Consider the following 17,710-nt stretch of genomic DNA (forward strand, 5'->3'; position numbering starts at 1 on the left):
ACTTTAATGAATAAGGTCCCATTCTTGACTGTGATTTAAAAACAAACAAACAAAATTTATTTTTAAAGACTAGAATTAATGGTCAAAGCTATAATAAAGTGTTAATGTGCCAATGTTAATTGGCAATAAGTAATCACTCACAGATTATAAATTAATGGGATGGAAGGAAAAGACAGAAGTAGTTGGAATATCCACATTAAGCTGAAAATGATAACTGTTTATTTTATTTCTACTATTTATGCAGTACTTTTAATATTTTTTAGTATCCATTCTCAAACATAAGTACTCTGCAGCCTCAGCTGTAGTTGGAATTTGATGATGTCTGAGTCTTTTTGGGGCCTCTGAAAGGCTTTAACTATCAGTGGTACTGAATAGACTATGTAGCACAGTATCACCTGTGATGCATCTTCAGAATAGTCCCAACCAGGAACATATTTAAACAGAGGCTCCAGTATACTCAAATGAAGCTGTGCTGTAGTTTAGATTGTGTTATTTTGGGGGAAGGGAAATTACTAGGTAGTAATAGGAACATTGTGTGTGTGTGTGTGTGTGTGTGTGTGTGTGTGTGTGTGTGTGTGTGTGTGTGTGTGTGTTTGTATGAGAGGGTAATTATGTCATGAATCTGGTACTTTGACCCATAACCATATCTTTAAGGTTTCATCACGTGCTCTCTGGAACCATTTTGTTCCTCTCTATATTTAAATCATCAAGGTAGATGGGCTTGAAACTCAGCAGGCCTGTCTCATGTATGCTGAAGACAATACTGTTTCCTATTACTTGATAAAACAACCCAGATCACCTACACTCATTTCACTTTCTAGTCTGACTTTACAAACACATTAGTTTATATTTAAACTCACAGAAAACGAACATGATTGAAAGATAATTATTTTTGGAAAACAAAGAAGTACCCTCTAAGTTATGAAATTCTTTCTCCAAAATTCAGATTGTAAGTTAAGATGAAATTGGCAATGAGGTTTTATTTCTGCAATTATAAATGCAAAAAAAGTTTCTTTTCCTCCCTACATAAAAGATATAAACTATATTCTTCTTAAAAAACTGCAAAAAGAGTAGGTGTTATTCCAAGAGGCTGAAAGATTTTTTAAGTAACAGATTTTATTCATATAACAGTTCAGAGCTGCTAGGAGTTGCCTGGTTTGTCTAGTGGTAATGTTTGCAGCTGTTTTACACTCAGGCACACACACATGTGCACACACAAATATATATGTATGTATGTATAAGATGCACAGAAATATGTATATGTATAAAAATTATTACTGAGAAAAATGATACCAAATATATTTGTGTTTAACTTACTATATTTCTGGTTTAGGAATTACAATGTTAAATGCTGGTTTCAGAAATACACACCTAAGCTGTCTTTCTCTTTCCTGGTTTACTCTTAATATTTATTTTCACATTTATATTTTGACCCACAAGAAGCTAAAATTTTTTTTGATCATGTCACTCAGTGTGACCTTTATTTTTTGTTGAAAACATAACCTATTTAGAGTACTTACTGTTTTATAACATCCTGTATGCACACTCAAGAAAATAAAGCTTTGTTAACACATTGTTGTAACTCAGTATTTCATGGTGGGGCAATTATGATGTCACATTCAGCTAAACACATTAGATCTTTTTTCTATTAAAACAAACATCTTAAGTAAATATGTTTTCTTTAGGAAAAATGCTTCCCCTGGGACATTTCTTATAAATTCTGCTTCAATACAGAAGGAGCAAAAGAAAATAGTTTTTGAAATTATTTTTAAGTGTGAAATATGAATTTAAAAATAAAGAGTATATCAAAAACAGTTACTAGGCCGGGTGGTGGTGGTGCACGCTTTTAATCCCAGCACTTGGGAGGCAGAAGCAGGCAGATCGTAGTGAGTTTGAGGCCAGCCTGGTCTATAAAGCAAGTCCAGGATAGTCAAGGCTACACAGAGAAACCCTGTCTCAAACAAAACAAAACAAAACAAAAAATCAAAACAGTTATTTAGGAAAAAAGCTTACACACAGGATTGTGTAAATTTATCTATGTAAAATATACATTTTAAAATGGGACCCTTGATTTGTTACTTGAGTGTTTGCTTTCCTGGTGGTGGTGGTGGTTGTTATTGTTGTTGTTGTTATTATTATTATTCTATAGTTTAAAAGTATTGGAGATAAAATTCTCCTAGTGGGTGCACATTTGAATCAAATCATATTTTTAGAAAATTAGGCCAACATACTTACTGTTACAATATTTAGAATCATTTTTGTCTCACGTCTTCAAAATGCATTGCTTTTCTTTGGTGTTCCATAACTTCTGGCCCAAAAGATTTAATACAAAAAACAAGAAGTAACACGATAGTGTTATCAGAGACAGTATCTAAATATGACTTCCTAGTTTTTATGTAAAAGAAATATTTTAGTGTATCTGCAGCGTTATTGAATTGCTTTTGATGTCTTAAGTGAACTCAAGTCTTTTTAGCTTTTCTTCAGTTTTTTAGGGTCTTCTAGCCTAATGAACTTCAGCACTCTTTCAGAGCTACTTTCCTCAGAGATTTAATAGGTCACTAGGTTACCACGGAATTGAAGAACATTACATAATTTTTCTATAGTCCTCTAAATATCTCTCCCTCTTTGTGGTTTCTGTAGCTTTTCACATAGTTAGGTAATAACTGTGATAACATGTAAGGTACAATATTTTATTATTCCAAGTAATTTTTCTTGAATTGAGCCATATTCATAAGAGTTTGCAAACAGGAAGATAGGTGAAGGAGGAAGAAGTTATGCTGCTGGTAATAGCAATGATGCACCTTGCTGTCTGTGGAAGCTGTGATTTAATAAAGCATGTAGAGAGTTGATGGCTTTTCATTTAAATTTTTAAATGTGAATTCTTTGCTCTATACTTGTTTTTTCTTTCCTTATAAATAGTAGGTTGTAAAGTATCATTTTTTGCTTTTCTCAAAATAACCTTACTTGGAAAATGGACGTGAACTCTAAGATGGAACATGAGTGACTTAAATTGAAATAAATTTCTCCATTCTTGATTCTGTTTTAATGCCTTTACGTAGTAGTTTAAATTACTGTATTACAATGTTTTGTGTATACCGAGCAATGTGATTTTTAAATGCAGATAAAATTATGTAGACTATGGAAATTTCTTTACTTAAGCTTTATAGCCCTTTATTGAAAAAAAAAATCTGTACTCTTACTAGATCTACTTTTCCTGTTTGTAATAAATGTTGGTCCATGTCTGTGTGATTATTCAGATTTTACTCTAAACTCTTCTTAATCTACTGTTTCTTAAATGTATAAATATAGAGAAAATGATAAGAATCACCATAACTGAGTGATCAGGTATCTGAAAGGACTTTGGATAATTATAGTACTTTTTTATGAATGACTGAAGTATTTCCATATTTACTGTTATAAATAGTAAAATATTTTTATGTTTCATTGTATCTTTCTCCTTTTCCCCACCCATTTTTTTAGCATCGATATTTAAGTATTGTCACTATTGTTAGCAGTCTATAGTCCTAATAGTTTTTTTAAAACTTGAAGTTAAGATGGATGTGGTGGCGCACACCTTTAATCCCAGCACTCAGGAGGCAGAGGCAGGCGGATCACTGTGAGTTCGAAGCCAGCCTGGTCTACAAAGTGAATCTAGGACAGCCAGGACTACACAGAAAAATCCTGACTTGAAAAAACAAAACAAAAAGAAACCCTTACAGGGTTTTCCTTCTAGGAAGGATTCTTTTTCTGACATTTAGCCATTTTTTAGGCAAAGTATTCTGCTAATTAAAGTTCTTTAAATTTCTCAACTTTAATTTCATATTCACTTTAATTTGTGTGTATTCATGCTTGCCCTTGTGCCATCATTTGCCTGTGGAGGTCATTAGACAGCTCCTCTCTATCTACCATGTAGACTAGGAGTCAGGTTTGGATTGTCAGACTTGGTAGTAAGGCAAGCAAGTTTACCCTCTGAGCCATCTCATCAGGCCTGGACTTGTCAATTGGTAAATCAGAATTCTAGTGTTGGGTAGGTGGTGACTCATAACTCACTTGAAAGGTATGTGGCTTGTCACAAGTTCTAGACCAGCCTGTGCTACTAGTGATTTCCATTCTAGCCTGAGCTACAGTGAGAGAGCTGTGTCAAAAACTCAAAAAGAATCTGAAAATAGAGAAAAAGACTAAGTAGATTTATGATAGATGTATAATCTCAAGTTAATTGTGAAACAGAACTCCTAGATCATGTAGTTTGAGGTTTTCTTGACGATATTAGTGTTTCAGCCTGAATTTACACTTTTGTGGAATAACAGTACTTTTTAAAATTTTGTGAGAATGTAGACTTGAAGATTATAAGTTAGGGCTTTTGAGATGACTCAGTAGTTAGTATCAAATATTGCTCTGAGTTTCCAGCACTAACATAAGGAGGCTCACAACTGCCTATAACTCCACCCCAGGTAACCTGGTGATCTCTGGGATTCCAGAGGCGACTGCACTCGTGTACTTATCTCCAAACATACATACATATAGTAAAAATAAAATTAATCCTAAAATTATTTAGATTTATGTTTTATGAATGTTTTCCCTGTGTGAATGTACATCACATGCATGCCTAAAGTCCACAGAGGTCAGAACAAGGCATCATATTCTCTGGAAATGGAGTTACAAATGTTTGTGAGCCACCCTGTTTATCCTGCGAACCAAACTCATGTCTTGTTGCTCTTAACTGCTGAGCCATCACTACAGACAGCCCAGAGAGAGAGAGAGAGAAAGAGAGAGAAATCATAGAGGATCATCTTGGTGTTATCCTCTATGGTTCTCTCCCATCTCAAGAGGTGAAGATATACCCCAATATGGTATCCATGAGTAAAAACTGCTTAAATGCTTTACAGTATTGTACATTCAACTTCCATATTTGAAAATACAAATAATTCCAGCACACATAAGACTTTTCAGGGTCTCTAACTTTGAACATGTGGCAATTGACTTTATTAAAAAACAAAAGGTTCTTGGAATCCTCCCCTCCCCCCAACTCCCTTCTTAAAGACATGTCTCATGTCAAGACTCTTGCATGCTGGGATTACAGGCATGTGCCACATTTTGAATGACCTTGGAGCTGGATGGATGTAAGCACTCAGCCACAGCCTGGCAGCTTGAGTTCAATCCTGGGCTCTCACATGGTGAAAGGAGAAAAACAACCTCAAGTTATCCAATGACCTCCATACCCACAAACAAAAGTAAATATTAATTTTTATAAATCATATTTCACATTTTTGGTAGGGTGTGTGTGTGTGTGTGTGTGTGTGTGTGTGTGTGTGTGTGTGAGAGAGAGAGAGAGAGAGAGAGATCTTTTGAGAGGATGATTTAATTTAGGCTGGGTTCATGCTTGTAGCCAAGGATGTCCTTAAATTCCCCCTCATCCTCCCAGCTCTGCTTCCCAGCAGCTGGGAGTACAGGCATACTCTATAACACTTAGGTGAATTAGTTTGGTTTTTTATTGTTTTATTGTGTGTAAGAGCACCATAGCATAACATAGCAGAAGTCAGAAATTTGGGAGTTGGTTCTCTCCTCCTTCCACTGACTGTTTGAGGAATTGAACTCAGGAAATTTGGGAGTTGGTTCTCTCCTCCTTCCACTGACTGTTTGAGGAATTGAACTCAGGTTTCCATACTTGATGACAAGCAATTTTAGAGTCTTAGTGTCTCATTAGCCCTGTTCCATTTTGAGACAGTGTTACTCTGTAACTTAGACTGGTCTCCAACTCAGGATAATCCTCCCTCAGCCTCCTCAGTGCTGACATTGATGCCCAGATACTACTGAACTGTTTTTCTCTTAGAAAATTCCTAGCAAGAAACAAATAGTTAGTTAGTATATGTAATAACTTGAAATCTATGGATGTTCCCCCATCTTTTGGAATGCACAGCCATTTGACAAAGATAGTGAATAATAGTGAATATTTGCCTTGACAACTTGTTGAAAAACCTGCTTTTCTTAGGCCCAGGGAAGCTTAATGTGGGTAAGTAGCCATTCTGTATGCCTTTGACTTCCAAAGAAAATTTCCTGTTTGGAGGTGTTAATCAATAGTTCTTAAGACATTTGTGTCAAATGCAAAGGTAAACATACAGTTTTGAAATAATGTATTGTGATACTAAAAGTTAAAATCCAAGAGCTGTTGGGTTTGTTTTTTTCAATCTTAAATCTAAATATTCCTAAATATGCTCAGTTGTAGATTGAAAAATCTTACCTTTTGCATAAAACATATATAATTTTCTTTACCTTAAATTTCACACATGGAGCCAGGCGTGATGGCACGCACCTTTAATCCCAGCACTCAGGAGGCAGAGGACAGCCAGGGCTGTTATACAAAGAAACTTTGTCTTGAAAAAACAAAACAAAACAAAATTCACAATGGGAGATGACTTTCTCTCTCTCTCTCTCTCTCTCTCTCTCTCTCTCTCTCTCTCTCTCTTCTTTTTTTTTTTTTTTTTTTTTTTTTTTTTTTTTTTTTTTGGTTGTGAGCCTAGTTTTTAATGGCTGGGCCATCCCTCCAAAAGGGGGGGGGGTGCTTTTTTATGGTAATTTCTGCAGCCTTTTATAGTACATTTAAAGAAATAGTGTTGAACACTCAGTGATAATGGTCTTCAATTGTTTTCACTCAGTACCTTAAATGCTCAACCACTGGCGCATTTAAAGCAAAGGAGGATATTGTTTCAACTGTGAACTGTATAGTGAGAAGATAATTTAGGTTCCTTACACGTGAGTGCATCAAGTCATTACACTTTGGAACCAAAGCTTGCACACAAGCCTGAGTTTTTACTCCAGTATTATAATATGATATTTTAACAAGAACACATGGTAGGTAAATAAGTGTTTCTCCCTGCAGCTTTAGTGAGTTGAAACCTTAGAAGACAACAGTCAAATTTTATTGTCTGCTGACCATTTCCTGGCCTTGTAGGAATGGTGATTTTGTTCTTTGCTTACGTAATCAAGTGTTCTGAGGTGTCTATCAGGTGTTTGGAAATGTTGTAGCCATTTATTAGACCTACAGTCAGGGATAGGAATATGCTGAATTCTTTTCCACCATCACCACCCTCCCTTTTGGACAGGGCCTTGCTATAGATCTAGGCGAGCCTTAAACTCTTACCTGCCTGCCTCCATAAGTGTGAGCTTTTGTACTGGGGAAGTTTTTTACTTAGCAAATTGATTGTTGGTTTTTTTATTTTTGTTTTTTAAAATTATGTCTGTATGTTTGTATGTGGTTTTGCATGCATGAGTGCAATACCTTGTAGAAGCCAGAAAAGGCTATTGGATCACCTAGAACTGGAGTTACAGGCAGTTGTGGGCCACCGTATGGGACAGAGAATGGAACTCTACAAGAGCAGTGAGTGTTCTTAACCTCTGAGCCCTTGTTCCATAACCTTTTTATAAACCTTCCAGGAATGCTGTTGTTCTCTAGAATCCCAGCACTTAGGGTACAGAGACACGAAAATGAGTTGAAGGCCAACACTGCTATGTGTTCTACAGGACCATCTACCCAAGGAGATGGCTCAGCCAGGCTAAGGCACTTGGCCACTTAAAAGATGATCTGAGTTTAGTATCCAGGGACCACATGGTAGAATAAGAAAACTAATGCCCCAAAGTTGTCCTCTGACCTTCACATGTGTGCCATGGTACATGCTTCCCCTCCCCAGTAAATTAGAACTCAACATTTAAAAAGCCAAACTGTTAAGAATCTCAAACAGGCTTCAAGGAAGTGTCATATTTTATTAGAGAATCACTTAAACTGGAAAAAATTAGTGATAACATTTTCCAGTAACTAACATACATTTTAATAGTTTAAATGAGTGCTAAATTAAAATGTTTTAAGTTTCTTATATAGCATTCCTTTAACTCCTTTATTGATTATCAGTTTTGGTTTTGTATTGCAATTAAAATTGGAAGGACTATAGATGGTTCAGCAGTTAAAAACACTGGTTGCTCTTCTGGGAGAGGAGTTCAATTCCCAGCACCCACATGATTTCACAGCTGTAAATGCAGTTCCAGGGGATCTTCTAGCCTCTGAAGGATCCCCGCATACAGGTGGTACACAGACACCCAGCAATGCACCCATATGTACGAAATTAAAATATTTGGATTTTGTGGTTCTCATTGTTGGAACCTGGTAGGTACCAAAATGCTTAAAGCATTAGATTATAAGTACTTAGAGTTGACAGTCCAGATTATATAAATTTAATTTGCTTTTGTGGCACAAAATGATTATTAAATGTTTGTATTTTTTTTAAATGGACATTTTATATTTTTTCCAGATTGCCTTTAAAGTTGTGAGCTTCCTGCTTTATTTAGCTTTCTAAGTTCTAGGATTATAGGTGTAGATTAGCATGCCTCGAAAATAGAAGCTGTTTTTATAGTGTATTTTATGTCTATTTCAAAATTATTTCATCTTGGATTGGATGAACATGCCAAACACTCCCAACATGTTCTTTGCATTGATTGGCCAGTTTTTAACATTTCCCCTGTGGTCAGTCATCCCTTGATACCCATGGAAGTCCTAGATCTCAAATCCACAATGCTCAAGTCTATTTAACTTAAATATACTTTAATTCCTCTCTATATGCTCTAATTCATCTCTGAATTGCTTAAAATACCTGCTACAATGCAGTCACTGTGGACATACTTGTGCTCTATTGTTAAGGAGTGATAAGGGGAAATAATCTTTTCAATACCAATGCAGTTTCTCTTTTGAATATTTTACTCTGTGAGTACAGGTTTAGAATTCACACATTTAGAGGATCCTGTAATCTTGGATACTTGAGGAGGCTGAGGCAGGAGGCTAAGGCCTGCCTGGGCAATTAGTGAGACTTTGAAAAAAGCTGGTATGTAGTTCAGTGGTAGTTCCCTTCTGTAGCCTTGGGTTCAACTCCAAGTACTCAAAATATGTAAGCCTGCATAGTGGCCAGTACTTTATTCTTGTTCTCAGTGGGCAGAGGCAGGTAGATCTCTGATTTTTGAGGCCAGTCAGAGCCAGGTAGAGAGAGCCTGTCTCAAAAATAAAAATTTTGTGTAACACTTTATCTTCCTGTGTGTTATGGTTAGTCATAATTTACCTTTTTGATGTATGGATTATGTTTTTTTTTTTTTTCCCCAGATACTTAGTTTAAACTAAACTGAGGACTTAATAATTCTAATTCCTTAATCTGGGCTCTCAATCATTATCTACCAAGAAACAGAGTATGAAAGCAGATATATTTCAGGTTAATATGTAATTCATTTTTTCTTGCTAGTTCCCCCCCCCAACACACACACACATACACAGTTACTGTGTAGCCTTGGCTGTCCTGTTTTGTAGACCAAGCTGGCCTCGAACTCATAGAGATCTGCCTGCCTTTGCCTCCCTGAGTGCTGGGATTAAAGGTATGCACTACCACACATGGCTGCTAGTTTCTTTTATTAGCTGTGTTCGTGTAAGACTTTCAGAATTCCAGGTGCATTTTAAAAATAGATTACTCAACCACATAAAATTACTTTAAAAGAATTTCTGGTGAATCTTTTAGAAGCTGTTGGAGTACAGTAATTTATATGCAGTCTCAAATTATGCTTTGTTTTAAAACATTTAGTTACATAGCCTCAGTCTCCCAAATGCTAGGATTATACATGTGAGTCACTATATCTGACTTGTTTTATGTAATGTGTTATCTCACAAATTCTTTGTACTATTCTGTATACTGTTTTTCAGCATCTTTTTTGTAAGTATTTGCTTTGGGGGAAGGGTGATTTGGTTACTGGTAGGAGCCACCATGCCCCCTTTATATAGCGCTAGACATTCGAACTGAGGGCCTCATTCATGCTAGGTGGAGATTCCCTGCTCCCTATGTACTTTTTTTTCAGATGAAGATTGTGATTGTTTTTCTCAAAGTAAGCGTACATCTCATACTTCCTTTTGAGAGAGGCTTTCTCTGTTGGCCCTGGCCATCCTGGAACTTGCTCTGTGGACCAGGCTGGACTTGAATTGAGAGATTCGCCTGCCTCTGTCTCCCAGATGCTGGGATTAAAGGCTTGAGCACTACCACTGCCTGGTCTCTCACACTTACTTCTAACATAAGAAAATGTTATATCCCCCCCCCCCCCAAGTCATAATAATGGCTACTTCTGAGATTATATTGTTTGCAATTTGTCTTTAGACATTTACCTCCTCAGAATTTATGTGTTACTAGCTTTTTTACCTGTACCTGCATGGGTCTGATTTGAAGTAACTGAGGGCACAGGTCATTTGTATTTTTTTGAAGTCTTTCAAATAACTGGAAAGAACACATTTGTTAGTTATTTTAATTTCAGTGCTGGGGTTATTAAACCCAGGGCTTTGTACATGCTAGATAAATGCCCTATACAAGCTGCCCCAGCTCTTGAAATTCTTCACATTCCCAGTATTTTAAGACAGATCATCTGAGTCTGTTTTAGCAACGGGTCATAATTAAATGTAGAGAGTGTAAAGTGTGTTAGGCCAGGCGTGGTGTCGCACATCTTTAATCCCAGCACTTGGGAGGCAGAGGTAGGTAGATTGCCATGAGTTCGAGGCCAGCCTGGTCTACAAAATGAGTCCAGGACAGCCAAGACTACACAAAGAAACCCTGTCTCGAAAAACAAAAGAGTCTTAGAGGGAATAAATACCCCACATTTATTGGAGCTATATCAACATTTCTAGTTACTTGGTTTTGTTTGTATTCAATATGTAATGCAGACTGGTTTCAAACTTGTGAGAGTCTTGCTTAAGACTCCTGAGTGCAGGAATTACAGCTGTATAATGCCAGACCTGGGTTCGTGTTACTTGTGATTTATGGTTTGCTAAGCCTCTAATAAATGTTCCATTTTACATTACAGAGAGGAAATCCCTTCATACAGATAGATTTGTTAAACTACTGCTAAGTTTATTCTTAAAGTCCATTATATTTTACAGTCTAAGTCATTTACCTGTGCTACAGCTTTCAATTTTGCTTTCTAATTTTGAAGAGCTCTATAATTTTACTTTTACTATTCCAAAGAATTTAATGGGTAGAAAATTATGTAGTAGTTACAACTTTAAGAAGGTTATATAGTCAGGCAGGGCCAGATGTGGTACTATGTACCTTTAATTCTAGCACTGGGAGGCAGAAGATCTCTGAGTCTAGGCCAGCCTGAACTACATAATGAGTTCTAGGACATCTAGTGCTACATAGTGAGACCCTGTCTCAAAATTCTAAAAATAAAACAACAACAAAAAGACTATATAGACAGCTCAGAATTGTGTTTACAAATAGTCAAGTCTGTGGAGTTGTTTGTTTTGTTTATGTGAAAGTCTCATCCTTTAAAGAACCTTAATAAGGTGAGGGTTTTAGTAGAATGAAACAGGTGCTTTGTTATATGCTGGCATTAGTTTTAATCAGATAAATTTTTCGGTAGTTCTAAAAATATTACACCCATAGATTGTTAGAAAGGGTACCTGGGACCAGGCATGGTGGTGCATGCCTTTAATCCCAGCACTTAGAAGGCAGAGGCAGGTGGATCTCTGAGTTCAGGCTAGCCTGGCCTACAAAGTGAATCCAGGGTAGCCAGGGCTCTGTTACACAGAGAAACCTTATCTTAAGAAAGAAAGAAAAAAAGAAAAAGATTTGTAAATTATAAAGTTTATTAACTTTGCACTGTGTACTGAGTAAAAACGTGCTAGATGTTGTTAGTTGCTATGTACATCTTTGGTGTAGAAGACAAAATATAGAGAGGGCAGGGCAAGGGAATCCTCTTAAAGATTTATCCCCCGAAGCCTGAAGTGTAGAGAGGAAGTTAGCTAGGGATCCTTGGCGAAGAGAGGCTTTACTGAGGGAGAGAGAGAAGCGTGCTTTGAGTATTAGAAATCCTAGACTGGCTTTGACTCCTGCTCTTGCTGTTTCTACCTCTGAAGAACTGCATTATAGGGCACATTATCCCTAGTTTAGCTTGATGGGTTTTAAGCTTGAGTTTTGCTTCTAGGCATTCCAACATTCTGAATAAACTATTACATGAAGACTTCGGTTTGTTTAAGACAGGATCTTACTATGTATGTAGCCCTGCCTTCACAGTGCTGAGATTAAAAGCAGATGCCATGAAAGTTTTCTTAGGTACAAGAACATGAGCTAGATTGTTGACATTGAAGAAAAAGTGTGAATAATTTTGTTACAGAAAAGTGCAAGTTTAGGAGCTAAGTAATGGAAAATAATTGTGTGTGTGTTTTGCTTGTATGTGGCTTTACACTACTTACGTGCAGTGCTCACAAGGGCCAGAAGAGGGAATGGGATCCCCTGGAACTGGGATTATAGAAAGTTATGAGCCACCAGTGGGTACTGGACATTAAACATGGGTCTTCTGGGAGAACAGCCTGTGCTCTTAACCTCTGAGCCATCTTCCTAGTGCCTGCTTACTGTTCAGTCCATCCATCCATCCTTCGGCCCATCAATCTACTTACCTACCTACCCAGCTATCTGTACTATCTAGTTTTTGTTTACTTGTTTTGAGACAGGATCTTACTATATAGCCCTGGTTGTCCTGGAGCTCACAATGTAGATCAGATGGCTTTGAACTCAGGACTCTGTTAGCCTTTGCCTCTGGGGTTCAGGGGTTGAAGACACCCACTGCTATGCTCATCCTACTGTCAGTTCTTAAAGACAAATTGTGTATTGGTTAGAAATTCTCTTTTGCTTTCAGTTTTTACTTTCAAATGCTAAAACTGAAAAGCTATAAAAACTTCTTTCCACTTTAATTATTTTATGTACTTTGAGAAAAACAAATTAATATCCCATAGTCTTATATTTTGAGAGAAGAAAATGTTTTCATATGAACTGCCAACTGCAAAGAAACTATGTTGTCAGTGTCTAGCTGATCAATTGCACAGAAAATAACTAGTTTATTTGCTGTGTGCATTTTTAAGATTATGTGTGAGAAAATTCATGCTGGGAAATTACATGCCTCCAAATCCTGAGTTTTAGGGTTTTTTTGTTTTGTTTTGTTTTTAAGATTTATTTACTCATATGTATGCAGTGTTTTGCCTGCATACCAGAAGAGGGCGCCAGATCTCATTATAGATAGTTGTGAGGCACCTTGTGGTTGCTGGGAATTGAACTGAGGACCTTTGGAAGAGCAGCCAATGCTCTTAACCTTTGGGCCGTTTCTCCAGCTCCTTTAGTTTATTTATATGTATATGGATGTTTTGCCTGTGTATATGTCTGTCCACCACATTATGTGCCTGGTGCTCATTAAGGTCAAAAGGCATCAGATTTCCTGCAACGAGTTACAGATGGTTGTAAGCTGCCATGTCAGTTCTGCAAACCAAACTCTCTGGGCCTCTGCAAAAACAGCAAGTGTTTAGTCTCTGAGCATATTTCTGGCCCCAAATTATGAATTTTAATTTCTAAAAATCAAAATATAACAATTTATGACAAAGTTTCACTTGTACAACTAAAATTTTAGGTGGCTGATTATTTTAATGACAACATACACATCTAGAAAAAAATCTGTTTTATACTTAAGCATTAAAGAAGCTGGGCGTGGTGGTGCATGCACACCTTTCATCCTAGCAGAGGCAGGCGGATCTCTGATTTTGAGGCTGGTCTATAAAGTGAGTCCAGGATAGCCAGGCCTGTTACACAGAGAAGCCCTGTCTCGAAAAACTAAACAAACAAACAAACAAACATTAAAGAGACTTTAAAAAGGTGTTTTAAAATTACATTTAGTGTAAATGTGCACACTTACAAGCAGACAAATGACACAGCACACATGTAGATGTCAGAAGCAATCTACCAGAGTTCTTTTTAAACTGTGGGCCTGTGGGATCAAATTTAGATTGTTATGCTCAGGGCAAAGTGTGCTTTTATCTGCAGCACTATCTCAAGTGCCTCCACAGGCTGTTTTTAATTGTCTACCATCCCTAACATTTAATTTTAGAGAAAGGTTTGTAGACATTTAGAATTATTTTTCTCACCCTTATTTCTTCCTATCTTCTCTTTCTTGCCTTACTCAATTGCAAGGCTGTCTTGAGCGTCATATCCTTCTGCTTTAGTCCCTGGAGTTCTGAAATTTTAGTCATGTCTTAGCTTTTAAATTATCTTGATATGTAATGTAAAGTGAGGTGGGAGTGAGATATTTTGTAAGATTATCCATTTAAGGGTTATACTAACCTAATATTACAAAAATTGGCTGGTTGTGATTTTGAGATTAAAGTTCTTACTGGATATAATAAAATTTATCTATATTGAAGTAAAAATTCTGAGATGCTTGCATATGTACTTACATTATAAAAATTTGGGTTCCTGTGTTGTCAAATTTCATGGGTTGGATTGCTGAATTAGAAGATAACCATTTTAACTTTTCCCCATCCCTTTGGTAGGTATGACTAATACTACATATTTCCATATGCTAACATATAACCTATGAGTAGAAAATTTTTAAAAAATATGGAAAATATGGGCCTAAGACAGGCAGATCTCTGTGAGTTTGTGGCCAACCTGCTTACATAGCTGGCCAGGACTACCTTGTCTCAAAAAAAAGGGGGGCGGGGGCGAGAAAGGCCTGCAGTCCCTGGAACCCACAACGTGGAAGGAGAGAACCAACATCCATTAAGTTATCCTCTGGCCTCTTCATACCATGATTCAAGTGTCCACACTCATACATTAAAACATATATTAATTCTTGTTTTAACTTAACTGTAATATTTAGATTTCAGATATCTGAAAGATGAGCTTTTGGTTTACAGAAAAGCCTTGGAAACCTATGTTTAATATTGTTTGCCTTTGTTTTTTAAATCTTGTTAAGGCTTTTACTCTAACCTTTTCACTTTCAAGAGTGCTGCATAGAATAATTGTTTTCCAAGACAGTTGCCGTGTAATTTGAGGGGAATTGATGTTACTGAAGTGTACTGCAATAGAAAACTGGGTAACAAGATACTTGCATCTGAAGTTAAGCTTCGGGGTAGAGTTTTTAAAACTTCAGGTGCTGAAGAGTTGACTGTACAACAAAGAATTCCAAAGATCAAAGCTTCACTGGGAAGAAAATGGAAAAGGAGCTCGAAGGAGTGGTTAAACATTGTCTTAAGAGGTTTTGCCAAACTGGGAGAATCTGAGCTGCTGTTCAAAGCCCTCTGTACTCTGATGAAACTCAAGACCTGCCTGCTTTGGAGGTTCAGTGTCATGCTTTCTTCTCTTAGAACTTTGTGCCGAACAGCTATCCTCAGAATAACAGTGGTGACCCAGGAGTAAGTCTATGCCATTTTACAAACTGGACGGATGAGGGAAGGTTCTTTGATCTGAAGAATGGAATAGGGAAATCCTGATACGTGACAGCAAGGCCATTTAAAATGACGTAACAATGTTACATGGGTTGAGTATTGAGAAGAATTCAAACCATCAGTTTAAGGGGACTTGGCCTAAATTGTGGTACTGATGCTTGGAAATTATTCAAACGTTTCTGGAGGAATGCACCTTCATATGAGGGCTCAGATTAGCTACAAATCTGAGACATGGAACGATTTGGTTGCTTAAAACTAAGTATGTAAAGAAACTGCCATGGTAGCTATAGCACTCCAAAGATTTCAAAAGCTAGGATTGAGTTAGGTTGACAGATTATACACCAATGAAAGATAAAGGAGAATCAAAGGACTCCAGTTTGAAGCTTTAACAGACTAAAAACCAAAACATTTCTTGACATTCTAGAAGAAGAGAAACATCAAAGGCAAGCAAAATTTGAAGAGTTTTCTAGAATTCTAGTCAACAGATTTGTGATGCTTGTTGAATCCCAGGAGGGTTGGGGAGAGCTACATCCAGACATCGGATGAAAGTTAATAGCAACAAAAAGTCCTCAGAAGAATACAGAATGTGACCTTAAGACTGATGGCAGTTAGCTTGACAACACAAAGCAACAGAGGAAACAACATGGTCAAACTGCCTCAATTTGCTGGAAGTAAACACCTGGTGGCCAGTAAACAGCATTCAAACTATGGGATGGAGTGTATTTCTTGTCAAGGTTAATAAAATACTGCTAAATTGTATTTTTGGGTATTCCCAATCTCAGAAGTGCTTGGGTTAACAGATGTGTGACCCTATAACCATTTTACATGATGCTGAGGATTAAACCCAGGCCTTTGGGCATGCTAGACATGGACTTTACTAACAGAGCCACATTCTCTGCTTGGTTTTTCTTTGTTTTTTGTTTTTTGTTTGAAAACAATCTTTACTGTTCTTAAGTTAGACATATATCAGGAGCTGTATGTGCACATAAGTGCAAGTACCAGCAGAGTGCAGAAAACAAGTAGATTCCCTAGAGTGGGATTTAGAGACCATGTGAGTGCTGGGAACTGAGCTCTAAAAGAACAGTATGTCCTGCTCACTGCTGAAACATCTCTATTTAATTTTTATGTGTATATGTCTGTATGTGTCATGTGTTTGGGTGGCTGTAGATGCCAGAGATTGTCTTATCTAGAGCCATGTGTGTGTGCTGAGAATTGAACTCAAGTCCTCTGCAAGCAAGTACTCTTAACTACTGAACCATTTCTCTAGCCCAACTTGTTGGCTTTTATTTTTAATAAAAGATGATAAATGTTCTATAAATCTGATTTGTTTTTAAATTTCTTTATGTGTGTGTACATATAGTGGATTCATGCTACATCTGGAGATCAAAGGATATCAATTTGGAGAAGTTAATTGTCTAATACCATGTACGTGCAAGAATTAAACTCAAGTCTTAAGGCGTGGCAGCAAGCACCCTTACCATTTGAGCCAATCTTACTGTCCCTTGTAAATTTATTTTCCTTTTTAAAAAACTTATTGATACTGTTTTGTCCGTTGCCTGCATGTATGACTATGTGAGGGTGTCATCTCCTGGAACTGGAGTTATAGACAGTTGTAAGCTGCCATATGGGTGCTGGGAATCAAACCCAAGTCCTCTAGAAAAGCAGCCAGTACTCTTAACCACTAAGCCATCTTTCCAGCCCGTTTTTGTTTTTTCAAGATAGGCTTTCTCTGTGTAGCCTTAACTGTCCCAGACTCGCTTTGCCAAGCTGGCCTCAAACTCACAGCAATTTACTTGCCTTTCCCCCAGAGTTCTGGGATTAAAGGCGTGTATCACCATGCCCAGCTGCAAGTAGTTTTTTTAAAAAGATGACTCAAATTTCATTTACTTTTGAGACAGTGTGAACACCGGGCTGACCTTGAATTTGTCTTGTACTTCCAGCTAGCCCTGAACTCTCACCCCACCTGCATCAGGCATCCAAGTGCTGAAAATATAGGCATATGTCACTCTTCCTAGTTTCGATTCCAATAGATGCTTCAAGGCTGAGCATAATCTTTCCTGTAAATACCATGGGGGCTGGATAAATATCTAAGGAGTTAAAGTGTGTGTTATGAAACCATGAGGACCTGAGTTTGGATTCCTAAAACCAATTTAATGCCAGATGCAGTGGCATGTGTCTAGTTTCAGCTCTGCTAAGGTGAGATGGGAGCTGGAGCCAAAGAGAATCCCCACAAGAGTGGGTTAACTAATCTGTTTAAGCAATGACACACAAAAGACCCTGTCTCAAGCTGGAAGGTGAAGACTAGCACCATCAGTTGCCCTCTGACTCTACATGGATACCATGGCATGTACACCTGGATATATACATGAACACTACCATGTATGTTAACAGATAAGCTGAACAATTTTGTACTTCTAGTCTCAGTATGTGTAA

The 17,710-nt window shown here is 37.3% G+C and overlaps 1 protein-coding gene across 1 annotated transcript in view; it reads left to right on the plus strand.

The window, feature by feature from the left end:
- Cstf3 (cleavage stimulation factor subunit 3) overlaps nucleotides 1–17,710 on the plus strand; it is a 71,742-nt gene that overhangs the window by 15,619 nt on the left and 38,413 nt on the right. The window lies entirely within an intron of this gene.

Source organism: Acomys russatus, chromosome 4, assembly GCF_903995435.1.
Source record: "Acomys russatus chromosome 4, mAcoRus1.1, whole genome shotgun sequence".
NCBI lineage: Eukaryota > Metazoa > Chordata > Mammalia > Rodentia > Muridae > Acomys > Acomys russatus.